Source organism: Chiloscyllium plagiosum, chromosome 41 (assembly GCF_004010195.1).
Source record: "Chiloscyllium plagiosum isolate BGI_BamShark_2017 chromosome 41, ASM401019v2, whole genome shotgun sequence".
NCBI lineage: Eukaryota > Metazoa > Chordata > Chondrichthyes > Orectolobiformes > Hemiscylliidae > Chiloscyllium > Chiloscyllium plagiosum.
This window is the reverse complement of record NC_057750.1, coordinates 8095806-8110718: the sequence shown is the minus strand read 5'-3', so window position 1 is coordinate 8110718 and position 14913 is coordinate 8095806. Positions and strand designations below refer to the sequence as shown.

At 37.9% G+C, this 14913-nt stretch overlaps 1 protein-coding gene across 5 annotated transcripts in view; it reads right to left on the bottom strand.

Moving 5' to 3' along the window:
* The window catches only part of arhgap35a (Rho GTPase activating protein 35a), a 141533-nt gene that overhangs the window by 98109 nt on the left and 28511 nt on the right, over positions 1-14913 (bottom strand). The window contains exon 1 of one of the 5 annotated variants that reach the window (XM_043680879.1): positions 2853-2872. The exons of 3 other annotated variants lie outside the window; for them this stretch is intronic. The gene's annotated coding sequence lies outside the window, so the exon portion shown is untranslated. Of the gene's footprint in view, positions 1-1971; positions 1991-2852; positions 2873-14913 lie in introns of those variants that run through there. One more of the 5 variants, XM_043680880.1, reaches the window with a different exon arrangement.

Sequence of the window (14913 nt, the reverse complement as noted above, 5' to 3'; positions counted from 1 at the left end):
GTCAAATAGATGTTCAGGTTTTAGAACTATAGAGAGGGCTAGTCTCTCCAAGGAAAATGGAAGGGTAGTTGGATATTGGACACTCGGAATGGTTCTTTTGTTAAGCAGTGCTTGACAAAATTTAACAGAATTGTTCGTGGGGACACTCCTGTCAGGAACATTGAGATTCTGCAGCAGTGACCGTAAATTTAGGATGGTTTGTTGCTTTCCTGGTGCTCGGAATATGGACGTCTCTAAACATTTTAAGCATAAAGATGAAATTGAGAAATCAGTACAGTAATTATTGTTCACACCGGTAGCAATGGCATTTTTAGGGAAAGATTAGAGCAGCAGAGTGTGAATTTAAGAGGTTAGGTAGAAGACTACAAAATAGAACGTTAGAAAAAGTATTAAATTTCTGGTTTTCTCCAATACCAAACTCAAAAGGAGAGAAGGAACAAAAGGTTAAAGGTGATAAATCAATGGCTGAAGATCTGGTGTACTGTACAGGGATTCAAGGTTTTGGACAATTGGAATGCCTTTTGGGATAGAAAAGACCTGTTCAAAAAGGATGGATCTAACCTAAACTGCAAGAGGGACCAATATCTTAGCAGGGAGATTTGCTCATTACATTAAAGGGAGACTTTATACTGATAGAATTCTTCCGCTACCCCCACTCTAAGTTGCAGTGTAAACAGAAGGATTGATGGGGAAAGGTTCTGAATGTGAGGACAGCTCATCAATTAGAAAAGACGACAAGTGACAGTCAGAGAACGTAGTAACTCTGAAGAGCTAAATTACATTTATTTCAGTGCAAGGGGTCTTATAGCTAAGGTTGATGAACTCAGCATGTTTAAAAATATGGATGGGGACATCATAGCTATTACGGAAACTTGGCTAAGAGATGAACAAGAACTTGGTGCTGGAAAACCACAGCCAGTCAAACTGCAGAGGAGCAGGAGAGTAGATGTTTCGAGCATAAGCTCTTCATCAGGAATCCTTCAGAATGTTGTAGGAATGAGAGAGGTAATTACGAGACCCCTTGCAGAAATATTTGCATCATCTATAACTACTGGCGAGGTGTCTGCTGACTGGAGGATGGCTAATGCTGTATTTTTGTTTAAAGTAGGTTGGAAACATAAACAAGGGAAACTATAGTGAAAAGTTCACCCAGGCAGCCTAATTTTTCTCCTTCGAGTAGGAGCATCCACGTATTGTTAAAGAAAATTTTCTTGAACACACTTAAATTCTTCACTATGGAACACCGCTGGTCACAGGCTGCCCAAATGAAGTGGGAATCATCCGCATTCCTGCATGAAGTGTCGTCCACACCAACTTCCATAATATTCAGCTTCTGGAGGAAGCCAGCACAGTTTAACCCTTTAATATTACATTAAAGTCTAGAGAGATAGTCCAATTTAAATCTTACAACATTACATGAGGACACCCCATCCTCAATGATGGGAATCCAGTACATCAGTACAAAAGACATCAATGAGGGGAATGAAGACATCAAATGGGAGCATCACCACCACCAACATGGTGATGTGCCAAACCACTTAGTTCTCTCGATTGAAACTATATTTTCCTTTCTTCACTGTTACTGAATCAAAATCCTTGAACAAAGACTAACTATACCACATGGATTACAGTGTTTAAGGAGGCAGAACAAAAACACCTTCAGATGGTAATTAGGCATGGGTAACAAATGCTTTGCCTGTGACACTTACATATTGCAAAGAGTCTTTTAAATTCTGAACTTCTCCACTTTAAAGCATCATGATCTTTGTATTCTATCAGCTCAAGATATAGGTTCCTGCGGCTCAGGCAAGCCAAATTGCTGTAATGGAAATTTTACCAAAACAGCCCCAAACATCATAAACAAAGATTGTGTGAACAGGCATGGCAAAAAAATTAAAATCTCTACATCTGGAGATCACAGCTCTGCTCTGCCATCACAATTGCATGTAGGATGAATATTCTCCTCTATACTTTTGTTTTTTAAAAAAAATATTTTATGTATTATGTTCCCCGTCAATGGTATTACTGGGCAAGTCAGATTTCAAATTGAAATCTGGCTCACTAGACTATAAGCTTTATTTTTATTTTTGTTCATGAGGTCACTAATTGCAAATATTCATAGCAGGCTACCAATGTACTTTTAACAAAAACAATTTCTCCACACCAAAAAAAATTAGACGAGTAAAGAACAATTGGATAATTACATTGCAAATATCAGGAAGAAAAATTCATCCCTTTGGCCTTAAGGATATTCAAACCTCTGAAGCATCACACCCACCCCATGCTTCTTGTTCAGCTGGCACAGCTGATTCTCTTTTAGTAAATTTCTGCACTATTTTCTTCAGCTAATGTCACAGAATCCTTTAAAACAAACTTCTCATGCATCACTCCATCTTGGCTCCCTAAACTTATAATATAAATGGGTCCTGTAGGATGTCAAAATGAAAAGTACAGATGGTGTAAAGTTTTGACTCTTAAAAATCAGAAATTGCTGGCGTGGCAGCGTCTGTGAAGAGAATCAGAATTAACTGCAGACCCAAAATATTAAGTCTGACTTCCCTTGTAGGATGTCCAGTTCTGACAACTCCAGAGACTTGGACTTGTGGAGTTCACGGTTTAGAAATTCAGGACTTCTCCCCTGCCCAGACTATTTGAACACTGCTACTAAGAGCAATTTGGCAGTTCTAAATAAGGTCTCTGAATCGGTTTGTGATCTTCTGACTCAGGAGATCAAACTCAAATCAACAAATAGCTTAGCAACTACCTCCCCAGATGGACAGATGATGAGTTAGCTTAGATCACATGATTTCTTGTAAATGTTTGAATTCACTGTTCAAATTTTTGTTTTGAACCTTTTTTAAAAAAAGTCAAAAAACTTTACAAAATCGAAAATTAAAACTCATTTTCATTTCCTGCCCCTAATTGACCTTAATTGCATTGCTGACAACTGAATTTTAAGAATCAACTACAATGCGATGGATCTGGAGTCACACATAGGCTAGACCAGGTAAGGACAACAGATTTCCTTTTGCAAGTGAGTTTTTAATGACATTAGTGAGGCTTGTTTTCAAATCCAGAATTTATTAAATTGGTGAGGTTCACAAGATGCACTGATAGAAGAACTGGCAATTCATATTTAGTTAGAAGTTCTCCCTGTCCTGAATGGGATGCATTCCTTCCTTGTATCAGTGCATTTGTCAAGAGTCAAGCACAGTAGCTCTCATGCTCATTTCCTAAATACACATCTTGTTTTTTTTTAAAATTTCATATACAAAGCCCAAGTGCATATATCAAGCCTAGAATTTATTACTAGATGCTAACTCTTCTAGAGAGCACTGACAAATCAACTACAGTACTGTGGGTCTGAATTCACATGTAGGCCAGACCAGGCAAGGACATTAATATCCTTAGAAAAGGAAATCTATGAACCAGATGGGTATTTACAGCAGTGACTGACAGTCAGTTTTAGCTTTCAGTTCCAATTTTTTTGTTAAACCAATTGAATTAAAATCTACCATGTGACATGCTTGGATTTGAACCGGTGAACATTAGCTTGGGCAACTGGATTGTTAGTCCAGACATAATGTGTCAGCAACTCCACATACTAATATGGATCTGATGTCAATTGCAGCACCACCACAAATTGCATGGTAGAGGCCAGTTTTCTCAGTACACAATGGGAATTCAGCAAGGATCTCCTTCCATCTATGGTTTATTATACAGGGCACCGACTTTAGTCACTACCCAATTAAAGGACAAGGGAATTAAATTCTGGTATTTTTAGGAAATTCATTCAAGAGACTGGCACTAGAACAGAATCTACAAAGTTCAATTAACATAACCATTAAACATTGCTGTAATACATCAAAGGCCAATTATGGTCAGATTAATCCTGTGGGTCTTATTGTCTTTATAAGACTAAACACCACTGTTAAGAATAGAGGCTATTTACAAGAAACTAATGCACCATCAAGGCCATCACCCAACAATCACAGCAGAAAAATTACATCAGAGTAGCATCAATTCTTTCAGGGATCAATATAAAGACCTCAATTATACTGTGCAAGTGTTCAGCAGCCTGCATACTTGATAAATTATTACTGCCTACACTGTATCATAACTGACAGGGGAATTGCACTTGAATTCCAGAAACAAAATAACTGATATTGCAAACAGTAGCTTATCAACAAAAAAATTTGCAGACAATTTTAAAAAGCAAAAGAATAAGAAAGATAACACATTCAATTAGTGAGGATTACCGAGCACTAGCTTAACAAGTACACAATGCTGCTTCCATTTGGATGCTTTTTAAAAAAATACATATTGGGATGAAATGGAATAATTTTTTTTCATACAACTCCCAATGACTGCAATTTGGCAGAGAAGGAAAGATCAAACTATATTTAATACACTTAAACTTTTGGATATAAATGGAAGGGTAAGAAAATATGACAATTTGACAGGCTCAGAGCTCTCATTAGTAAGGCACACACACAGAGCAGAGGACCTGCATAACAGCATTCCGCTACTTGAAAGGATGATCATTGCTATACAAAATAGCACATTACCAGTGAGCATGTTCCACAGCAAAGGAAAAAACTATGATGCGATGCAAATTGGTAAACTTTCAGAACCAGGCTACACAGTTAGCTAATCAGTGTTCTCACTGGGTTTATTTTGCCAATGAAAAATTACTTAAAATTAATTTCTTTCTCCTGTCATATTCTTAATTCATCACCCTAAATTGCTGCTGCCACAACCACCAAACAATGACAGCGCTGTAACCACCAGCCCTTCATTATGTAGCATAAACTTATCTTTCTTGCGCAGTATAGCAGGAGAGAAAAGAAAAACACAAAATGCAAACTGTGTCCTATTGGGACTAGAAACTGGCAAACCGTATGGCAGTCTTCACAAAAACGTCAAGCCATCTTTTCAGATACTAATCAATTGATGTACATTTCAATATTTTGTTTTTCTTTCCTAATTGTATTTCTCAATCGGCACAAGTACAAAATATTAATGCATCTGAATATTATACTTCACAGAAATCATGTAATGGAAACATTCCCTGCATTGAAGGGATAATCAAGGCTAGAGTTAACTTATTTCCACAGAATAAGGCAAACTGCAGTTTTAATCTTTAATTTTCATTGCTTAAAATGGAGGAGCTTCAAAACTTCTCCAGCTGGTTAAAGTTTATGACTAAGATACATTAACCAGAAAGTCTCAATTCCATACCCGAATGCTCTGTTTTAACAGAAACAGAATTTTTAAAAGGATTTGATCATGTTCAGTTTAATTAAGTAATGCTTTGTACTTGCTTGATAGATCATCCGACAGTGTACTTAATTCAATTGTAGTTTCTTTTAAATATTTAATAATTATTAAAGTAACTGTAGACATTTAAAACTTATGACAACTACAGGAGTTATACACAATGAATTCTGGTCATTTAGTTTTATTTTGAACATTTTAGGGAGGGAAGCTATGATAAAGTGCTATATTTTTCCAATTTTATGGACACATCCACAAACAAGGAAGCAACACTTCCCTCCAGTCTGAAATCATTGTAGCAATTGACAAGTAAGGTTACACCATACAATGCCTCAGAATTAAAGGTCAGTTACAGAGAGAAAAAGTAACTGGAAAAGATAGGACAAGAAAGAAACATCCTTTTTCAGACAAAGCTCAACACGATAACACTTTCTCCAAGCTAACTTCCAGCTGCATTTTAACCAAACTGACTTGAGACAAGAACAAAAATGCTAGAAGTAGTCAACATGTCGGGCAGCATATGAGTGAATGAAAATAAGGTTAGGCGTTTCATTTCCATGACCTCTACCAGAACCAAACAAAATAATTATCAATCAAATAGGAATTTCAGAAGGAAATTCTTTGACCAGCTAATCAGAATATGAAGTTCTCCAACACGGAGTGGCTGAAACAGAAAATTGAAAGGATGCTAAACAAACAAATGCAAGGAGAAAACAGAGTATAACACTGATCAGAATTGAATGAGTGATGAAAAGAGGTTCAAGAGGTGCATAAACATTGCAAAACTGGATGAGCAGAATGGCCTGTTTCCATTGTATATCACTTGTCAATTAACTTTTCATTGATCTGTATTTTTGTTCTCTGGTCCCATTTCTAGTCACGTGAAGAAATCATTGACGATCAAGAAGCTTCAGTAAACAGTAAATTAAGATTGGGTAGTACTGAGCCAAATGATTAAATATATCCTTACTTTGACCCTAGTCTGTTTCGGATCAGGAAAAACTGAAAATAAAACTGACTTTAGTGTCTCTGGAATAGGTGAAGATGCAATATGTCAGCTGAATCCTATTTTCTGAAATCTATTACACACTTCTGGAAATGCTCTATTATAGGTATTTGACCCACAAGTCAGAGGTTGGATGTTGAAAGGCTACAATAGTAACTTAAGAAACCATGTTCAATAAACCTAATAATCTGCAGGCCTTCACCATAAAAATTACTGAATCATCATTAAAAAACCTACCAATTCTTAGTGCCTGCTGAAGTGGCTTGGCAAGTTACTCAGCTGTAAAACAATTGCTATAGAAGGGTAGCCAAGGACCTGCAGTGAGACCTTACCAGCATTGCCCACATATAGGAACAAACCAGAACAATCCAAACTTATCCAAAAACAGATGACAGCCAAAGAGGCTAGAAATGGGGAATATTTGTATATTTTTCAAAAAATGTTTGTCTCGAACAGATGTCTGAATTTCAGAAGTCAGAAAGACTCTGCACATTGAAATAACCTGAGACTCTGTCAAAATTCACATATGATAAAGTGACCTTCGATAAACTGGGAGCCTTTTTTGTACATTGAGAGGAACACAAATCATATGCACTCTAAAGTCAAGTCCAAAAGTCACATTATTTAAACACAGTAGCATTAACACAAATGTTCATGCCCACAATACCTCACATGACAAGTATCATAGCATAAAAGGATGAAAGATTTAATGAAGTGCCCATATCAATCCCACGAAACAATTCAGTTATAGTAGATAAAAGGTGCTGGAAAGTAGCTGCAATCGTGACTTTCAGTCAAGGACAAAAATGACATGCAAACCTTGAACTCTTTAAAAAAATAATAATTTTCTTGGTAGGTTTTTAAGCAAAAAGAATCAGACAGCTGACTGCACTGCTGATTTGGAGGTCCTTCAGATGATCAATCACCAGGCACTCAGGTGGTAAGACAATCCAGAAAGGCACTATCCATGACATGAAAGTTCTGGCCTGATGGTAGTAATATTCAGTTGAAATCTAACAGCCTTTTTTGCTTGTGCTCCAGATTCTTTTCCTGATATCTTCATCGAGGATGTTAACTATTGCCAGAGGCAATGGAACTGTCCCAGGGCAGCAGAAGCACAAATCAAACGGTCACATTTCAGCTCTGTTCACATTCAAAATAATGTTACAGAAAACAGGTTCTGAAGGTTTTATCAGCAAATTAACAAACAAAAAAAAAGCAAGATTTATTTCTTGGAAAGGGGTAGGGGATAACATAATATTATGAATAATACCCCGCACACGCTCCCAGTTGATACTACAATAGTTCAATTCTTCCGAACCCACTAACCTTGAGTAGATTGCATCAGCTTGGCTTTGTTGAAAACACTCTTGTCATGAGAGATTATAGGTTTAAGCCTCATACTGTACAGTCATATGAAATATCAAGACCCTGTCAATTGGTCCCATGATTCAAAGTAATGTTAAGACATGCTGAAACATTTTGTTATAATATATGAATTGAATTGGAGTCAGAGATGTACAGCACGGAAACAGACCCTTTGGTCCAATTCATCCACATCATTCAGATATCCCAACCTAATCTAGTCTCGCCTGCCAGCACCCAGCCCATATCCCTCTAAACCATTTTTATTCATATACCCATCCAGATGCCGTTTAAATGTTGCAATTGTCCCAGCCTCCACCACTTTCTCTGACAGCTCAGTGGATACATATACACCACCCTCTGTGTGAAAAGGTTGCCCCTCAGGTCCCTTTTATATCTTTCCGCTCTCACCCTAAACCTACGTCCTCTTGTTCTGGACCTGCCCAACCCTCTCAAATTCAAAATGTAATTAAGGCAATAAACCCAGTCTTGCCAGCAACATGCTCACATCCCATAAATAAATAAATAAAAATAAAACAGTTCCACCTATCCTGTTTTATCTCCAGAGAAGCTATCTGCTCCCGTTTCCTGTTTCTCAATATTTATGAATACTTTTCAACAACCACTGAATTCCCACTAATGAATTAGTTTCTGGTAACTTCCATATTCTAATAACTTAGTATAGAAAAACTTCTACATCTCCAACTAACGTTTTTAATTATTAATCCTTAAGTTATTCTCATTTGACGTACTGAACAATTTAAGTCAAAAACTTCAAACCTTCTCAAACTTAATTGAAGTTTTCTAATATCAGCCCATTTCCTGCTGAATGCTGATTTTGCAATTCAGAGAAGTTCAAATCACAACTGTCCCTTCACCCCAGCTATCATTCCAAGTTCATCTAAATTGCCTATTTTCTACTTTTAAAAATGGCCTCTCAAAACTGCAAATACCATACCCAAGTTGATGCAATTTTATCGATTTAATACTATTCACGCTTTTGTATTTTGATAGACATGTAGATTTACAATTTTATTTCCAAAATTCAACCTAGATTTCTGCTCAAGATCATTATAACCATGCATTCAATAGGCAGCTTTCTAATGTTACCCTTGACTATTATGAGCATTTCAATTTGCTAATTTTAGACTAAGTACAGTAACCTAAATTACCACCTTCCTTTATTAAAAGAAAGGGTGGGGCCCTCTTGTGGTGCAGTGCTAGCATCCCTACCCTGAACCAGGAGCTCAGGGTTCAAGTTCCACCTGATCCAGAGATAGAGTCATAGAGATGTACAGCACAGAAATAGACCCTTCGGAGATGTGTAATAACATCGCTGAACACATTGATTAGAAAGTAGGTTAAAACAAGGGTGCAACTTCACTCACTTCTTTCAAGTGATTAACAAGAATTTGTACAATTATTAATACTTGCATTATTTCCTCAAACATTTCAGCAATCTAGAGTAAATCTGGTAAGGTTAGTAAGGTCAACCACCATTGACGTGGTATCTTAGCTTTAAGCCAAAATTTAAAATTGATTAAGAATATACATGCAAGGATGGTGCCAACTAGTTTTTAAATCAACTGAGATGTTTCTTAGAGATGATTAGTTTGGAACTAGGCTTCCAAACAACCTTCCAAGATGTTATCTTTTCAATAAAGCAGGAGATTGCGTGAATTTAAGCCTAATCCTGTGCTATGATTTTATTACCCACTACATCTTGGTCAATCCTTTAGCTTGCTGTCAAAAGAAAAGTACTCCATACATGGAACAGAAAAAAGGTTGTTAAATAATTTTGCTTGAACAACTTTAACCAGCTTCAAACTGCACAGGTATAGCAGCTAGACTCATTTTGGCTCTAATTAAAAATGCAATTATACCCATAGCTATCAATTAAAAGCAGCATCAGTTGACAGTAGCTCAATATTCAAAGAAATGTATTCTAACCTCTGAGCCAGGAGGCCTGGATTCAAGTCCCACCTGATCCAGAGGTGTGTTATAACTTCTGAGCAGGTTGATTAGAAAATATCTGAATCCATTTAGAGGACAGTTCTTCTGGTGTAGTAGTACTGTCCATACCACTGGATTAGGAGGCCCATTTTTATGCCCCACCTGCTCAAGAGGTGCGTACAGCCCTCCTTGTCAATCTTTTCTGAACCATTTCAAGCTTCACAACATCCATCCTATAGGAGGGAGGCCAAAACAGCACACAATAATCCAAGGTCCTGCACAGCTGCAACATGACCTCCCCACTCCTATACTCAATGCTCTGAACAATGAAGGAAGGCATACCCAATTGTTGGAAAAATAAAGATTAAGCAGATGTTCCCCAAGGTGAAGTTAAAAACAGTCAAAAGGATATTGCAAGGCAGTTCCAGAAAGTATGACTAAGATAACCAAAGTCTGTGCAACCAAAAGAAAACCTCTATTCAGCGACAAACCTTCTAGACAAAATAGACTAGGACCCGAAGGCACAACCATAGAGTAAAGAGAAGACCTTTTACAATGAAGAGGAAGAGAAACTTCTTCAGCCTGACAGTGGTGAATCTGTGGAATTCATTGCCACAGAAGACAGAGGAGGTCAGGTCATTGAGTATAAGACTGAGACGGATAGGTTCTTGAGTATCAAGGTGAACAAGGGTTATGGGGAGAAAGCAGGAGAATGGGTCTGAGAGATTTATCAGCCATGACTGAATGGTGGTGCAGACCCAATGAGGTGAATGGCCTAACTTATGTTCCTATGTCTTGTGGTCTTGTGTTTTTAACCATAAGTCCCAATATTACATAGACCATGATCTAAATCCCCTATACAGTGCACAACCTCTAAACTGGAGCAACTTTCAATAGTTGTTTCTAAAGTCACCTGCTAGTGTTTTGAAAGGTTTAAAATAAACCGGACACTCATTGCAGTCTCAACCTATTGCTCACATTGACGACAGTGGTGGATCAGAAAATTGGGTAGGTTTGTTTGAACTCTAGGCAATTAGGCAGAAGTGGATACTGCAGATGCTGGAGTTTACAGTCAAGATTAGAGTGGTGCTGGAAAAGCACAGCAGGTCAGGCAGCATCCAAGGAGCAGGAAAATCGATGTTTCGGGCAAAAGACCTCATTCCTGATGAAGGGCTTTTGCCCGAACGTCAATTTTCCTGGTCTTTAGGCAGTTGTCAATCTAGTGGAGTTCAAAAAGCGAGTTCTTCGCTTCAAATTTAGGACCTTCCTGAGCTCAGAAGACAAGTAATTATGTCCGCACCTTGTGCGTCCTCAAGAAAACATACCAAAGATAGAATTACCTCACAAACAACAGCAAGGCTGTGCTCGACCTCATTCAGTTCACCCTTGCCTAAAGCAGTTACTTTAATATAAATTGCCAAGTAACTTTCAAGTCCAAGTAGATGAATTATGCAGTACATAAAAGCAGTTCCAAGCAAAAGCCAAAAACACCAATATGTTTTCTTCAACAGTGTCTTAAATGACACAATTCTTCTAAACAATAAAGAGATTATTTATCAGGGTTATACAATAGTTCCCAGCAAAACACATCGTGCTGCTCAATTTAACTTGCTGTAATCAAGGAAATGAGTCCTTAAGAATATTTATAGCTGTATTTCTAAAACATCAGTTAAAAACAGGGCAGGAAGCAGTGAAATCTGAGTCATACAGCACGGAAACAGACCCTTTGGTCCAACTCATCAGCGCTGACCAAACATCCCAATTTGATCTCGTCCCATTTGCCAGCATTTGGCCCAAATCCCTCTGAACCTTTCCAATTCATGTAACTGTCCAGATACCTTTTAAATGTTGTAATCGTATTAGTCTCCACCACTTCCTCTGCAGCTCATTCTATATATGCACCACCCTCTGCGCAAAAAAGTTGCCTCTCAGGTCCCCTTTCCCTCCCTCATCTTAAACCTATGCCCTCTAGTTTTAGACTCCCCTACCCTGGGGGAAAAAAAAAAATCAGACTGACTACTCACCTTATCCATGCCCCTCATGATTTCATAAAACTCTAAAGTCACCCCTCAGCCTTCGACACTGGGGAAAAAATCCCCAGCCGATTCAGCCTCTCCATAAAGCTCAAACCCTCCAGCCCTGGCAGCACCCTTTTGAACCCCCTCAGGTTTTAACAACCTTGCTATAGAAGAGCAACAATACACCAAAAGTGGCCTAATCAATGTCCCGTACAGCTGCAACATGACATCCCAACTCCTGTACTCAATGCACTGAGTGAAGGTGGCAAGCGTGCCAAACAGCCTTTTCACTACCCTGTCTGTGACTCCACTTTCAAGGAACTGTGCACCTGTTTCATTAGGTCTCTTTGTTCAGCAATGTTCCCCAGGACATTACCATTCATTACACTTATAAGTTCTGCCATGGTTTGCCTTACCAAAATGCAACACACATCATTTATCTAAATTAAACCCAATCTGCTATTTCTTGGCTCATCGGACCATCTGATCAAAGTTCCATTGTACTCTGAGATAATCTTCACTATCCAATACACCACTAATTTTGGTGACACCTGCAAACTTATTAACCATATAACCTATTCACATTCCAATCATTTATATAAATGATGAAAAGCAGTGGAACCAGCACAATTCCTTGTGGTACACCACTAGTTACAGGCCTCCATGTCCAAAAACCACAACTTTCTACCACCACCTGTTTCCTACCTTCAAAGATAATTTTGTATCCAATTGGCTAGCTACCCTGTGTCCCATGTGATCTAACTTTAGTAACCAGTCTACCATGAGAATATTATCAAATGCTTTGCTGAAAGCCATAATCAATGTCTACCACTCGATCTTCTTTGTCACCTCTTCAAAAAACTCAAATTAGAGAGACATGATTTCCCAGCAAGCCATACTTACTATTCCTAATCAGTCCACGCCTTTCCAAATACAAGCAAATCCTGTCCCCCAGAATTCCCAACACCTTACTCAACACTGAAGCAAAGTTCACCTGGGTATAGTTCCCTGGCTTTTCCTTCCAGCCTCTCAAAATAATTGCACCACATTAGCCAACCTCCAGTCTTCCAGCATCTCACCTGTGCAAGGGGCCCAGCAATCTCTTCCCTCACTTCCCACACTGTTCTGGGAATTACCTGATCAGGTTCCAGAGATTTACCTTCCTCTATGCATTAAGACTTCCAGATCTCCTCTTTGGTAGTATGAATTCTTTGTGACATTACAATTTATTTCCCCAAGTTCCCTAGCTTCCAAGTTCTTCTCCACAATAAATAAATAATAGTTTATCATTTTACCCATCTCCTGTGGCTCCACACAAATGGCCATACCTGATCTGCAAGTAGTCCTATTCTCTAATTAGTTACTCTTTTGCCCTTAATGTATTTATAGAATCTCTTAATTTTGACAAGTAAGGTTAAGGAGAATCCTACCCCATGCCCCCTTTTTGCCCTCCTGATTTCCCTCTAGAGGAAGTCCTCTTACTGCCCTTATAATCTTCTAGGGATTCATTTGATCTCAGCTGTTATACCTTAAAAATGCCTCTTTTTTTTTTCTTGGCCAGAGCCTCATCCAGCACACATACCAGTCTTGCCCTTCATACTAACAGGAACAAACTATCTCTGAACTCTCCTTATCTCATTTTTAAAGATCTCCCATTTCCCAGATGTCCCTTTACCTGCAAATAGCCTCCCCAAATAACCTTTGTAAGGTCATGTCTAATACCATCAAAATTGGCCTTACTCCAATTTAGAACTTAACTTTTTGATCAATTCTGTCCTTTTCCATCACTATTGCAAAACTAACAATTCTGATCACTTACCCCAAAGTGCTCCCCAACTGACATCTCAATCACTTACTCTGCCTTATTTCCCAATGTAAGGTCAAGTATTGTTCCTTCTGTAGTATGTATGTCTACACATTAATTGTGTACAAGAAAACTCTTATTCAAATTCTTCCACATCTAAACCATACAGGAAAAATTAGAGGCTGTTCTGATGCAGGTCCAAAACAAATGCAAGAAACTAGGATTCCTCATGCTACCAACCCTCCATTAATTCTCAAAGTTGTCAAAGCTAATGATATTCTGCACAGAAAACACAATATTGATCTACTTTGCAAGAACAGTTCATATTTTATGGTTATGGCAAAGACAGATTTATTTTCTCTTTTGCTTTTGATCCCCATTTTGAAAGGCGGACTTTTGCTAAATGCTATGTGGCACAGAATCTCATTCAAAGTAGCACAAGTTTGCTTTTAATTCTAGATAACAGCCATAGCTAATTTAGCAGGGGCAATAAAAGTAATTAATATTTTCCACCAATCCCAAAGTTAAAGTTGTCAAAGCTACAAAAGTAGCCCAAGTCAACTACAGTACTCAAAACACTTAGAATTAATTATACATTTATGACTTTATATGCTCAAGCAAATAAATTCTCCATATTAATATGAAACCAGAGTCAAGCTATTTTAATAATTGCACACACAATGAGCAATTTCCTAAATTAAGTTAACACGGTCCACAATCAACAACAGTATCAACTTACTACTAATGAAAATCAAAAGACACAAGCACCAGAAACTTTGTCGTCATTTTACTAAACTCTAGGGCAAGTCTCAACATTAAGTACACATTTAAAAGTGCATTCTGTGCAAAAATATATTCTTTGCTATTCATTAAGTAGTTGACTGGACAGAAACAGTCACTTCTAATATGTCATGCATCAACATAGCTTTTTGTGCAACTTCCCTTGGTTTATGTTTGGACAATCAAACTCAACTTCCTCAATAACTATCCAATTAGCAACAAGGAATTCAACAGCTCTTTACAGTTGAGCAATTTATTAAAAATACGAAACAGATGGAAGTGAGGGAAGCGTGAGTATACCAATCACATTTCTTTTGACTGTTTTCTCATAAAACATAGTTCGATATTAACTATGTCTCATCACAAACAGAAAATTGCATTCAGACCAGTGTGACACACAAAGAAAAGTTATGATTGAAGTAAGTTGCTATATAATCAATCCTTTGTCTTCATTGCTGCCTGACATTATCCAATCACTCTCGATATTGTCGTCCCATTTCCCTAAGCCTGTATCAGTCAAAGCAACTGCTCAGAGACAGAATAGTTTTACCTTCATCTTTATTCTGGGCCCTGGAGGGAGAGAACACAATCGCCCACATGCACATAGACAGGAGTTCTATCTTCTCTCAAACGGTAGATTCTTAAATGAATTATATAGTCACTTATAGGGAGGAACATCCAGATAAGGCAACATACATATTGATTGGGTG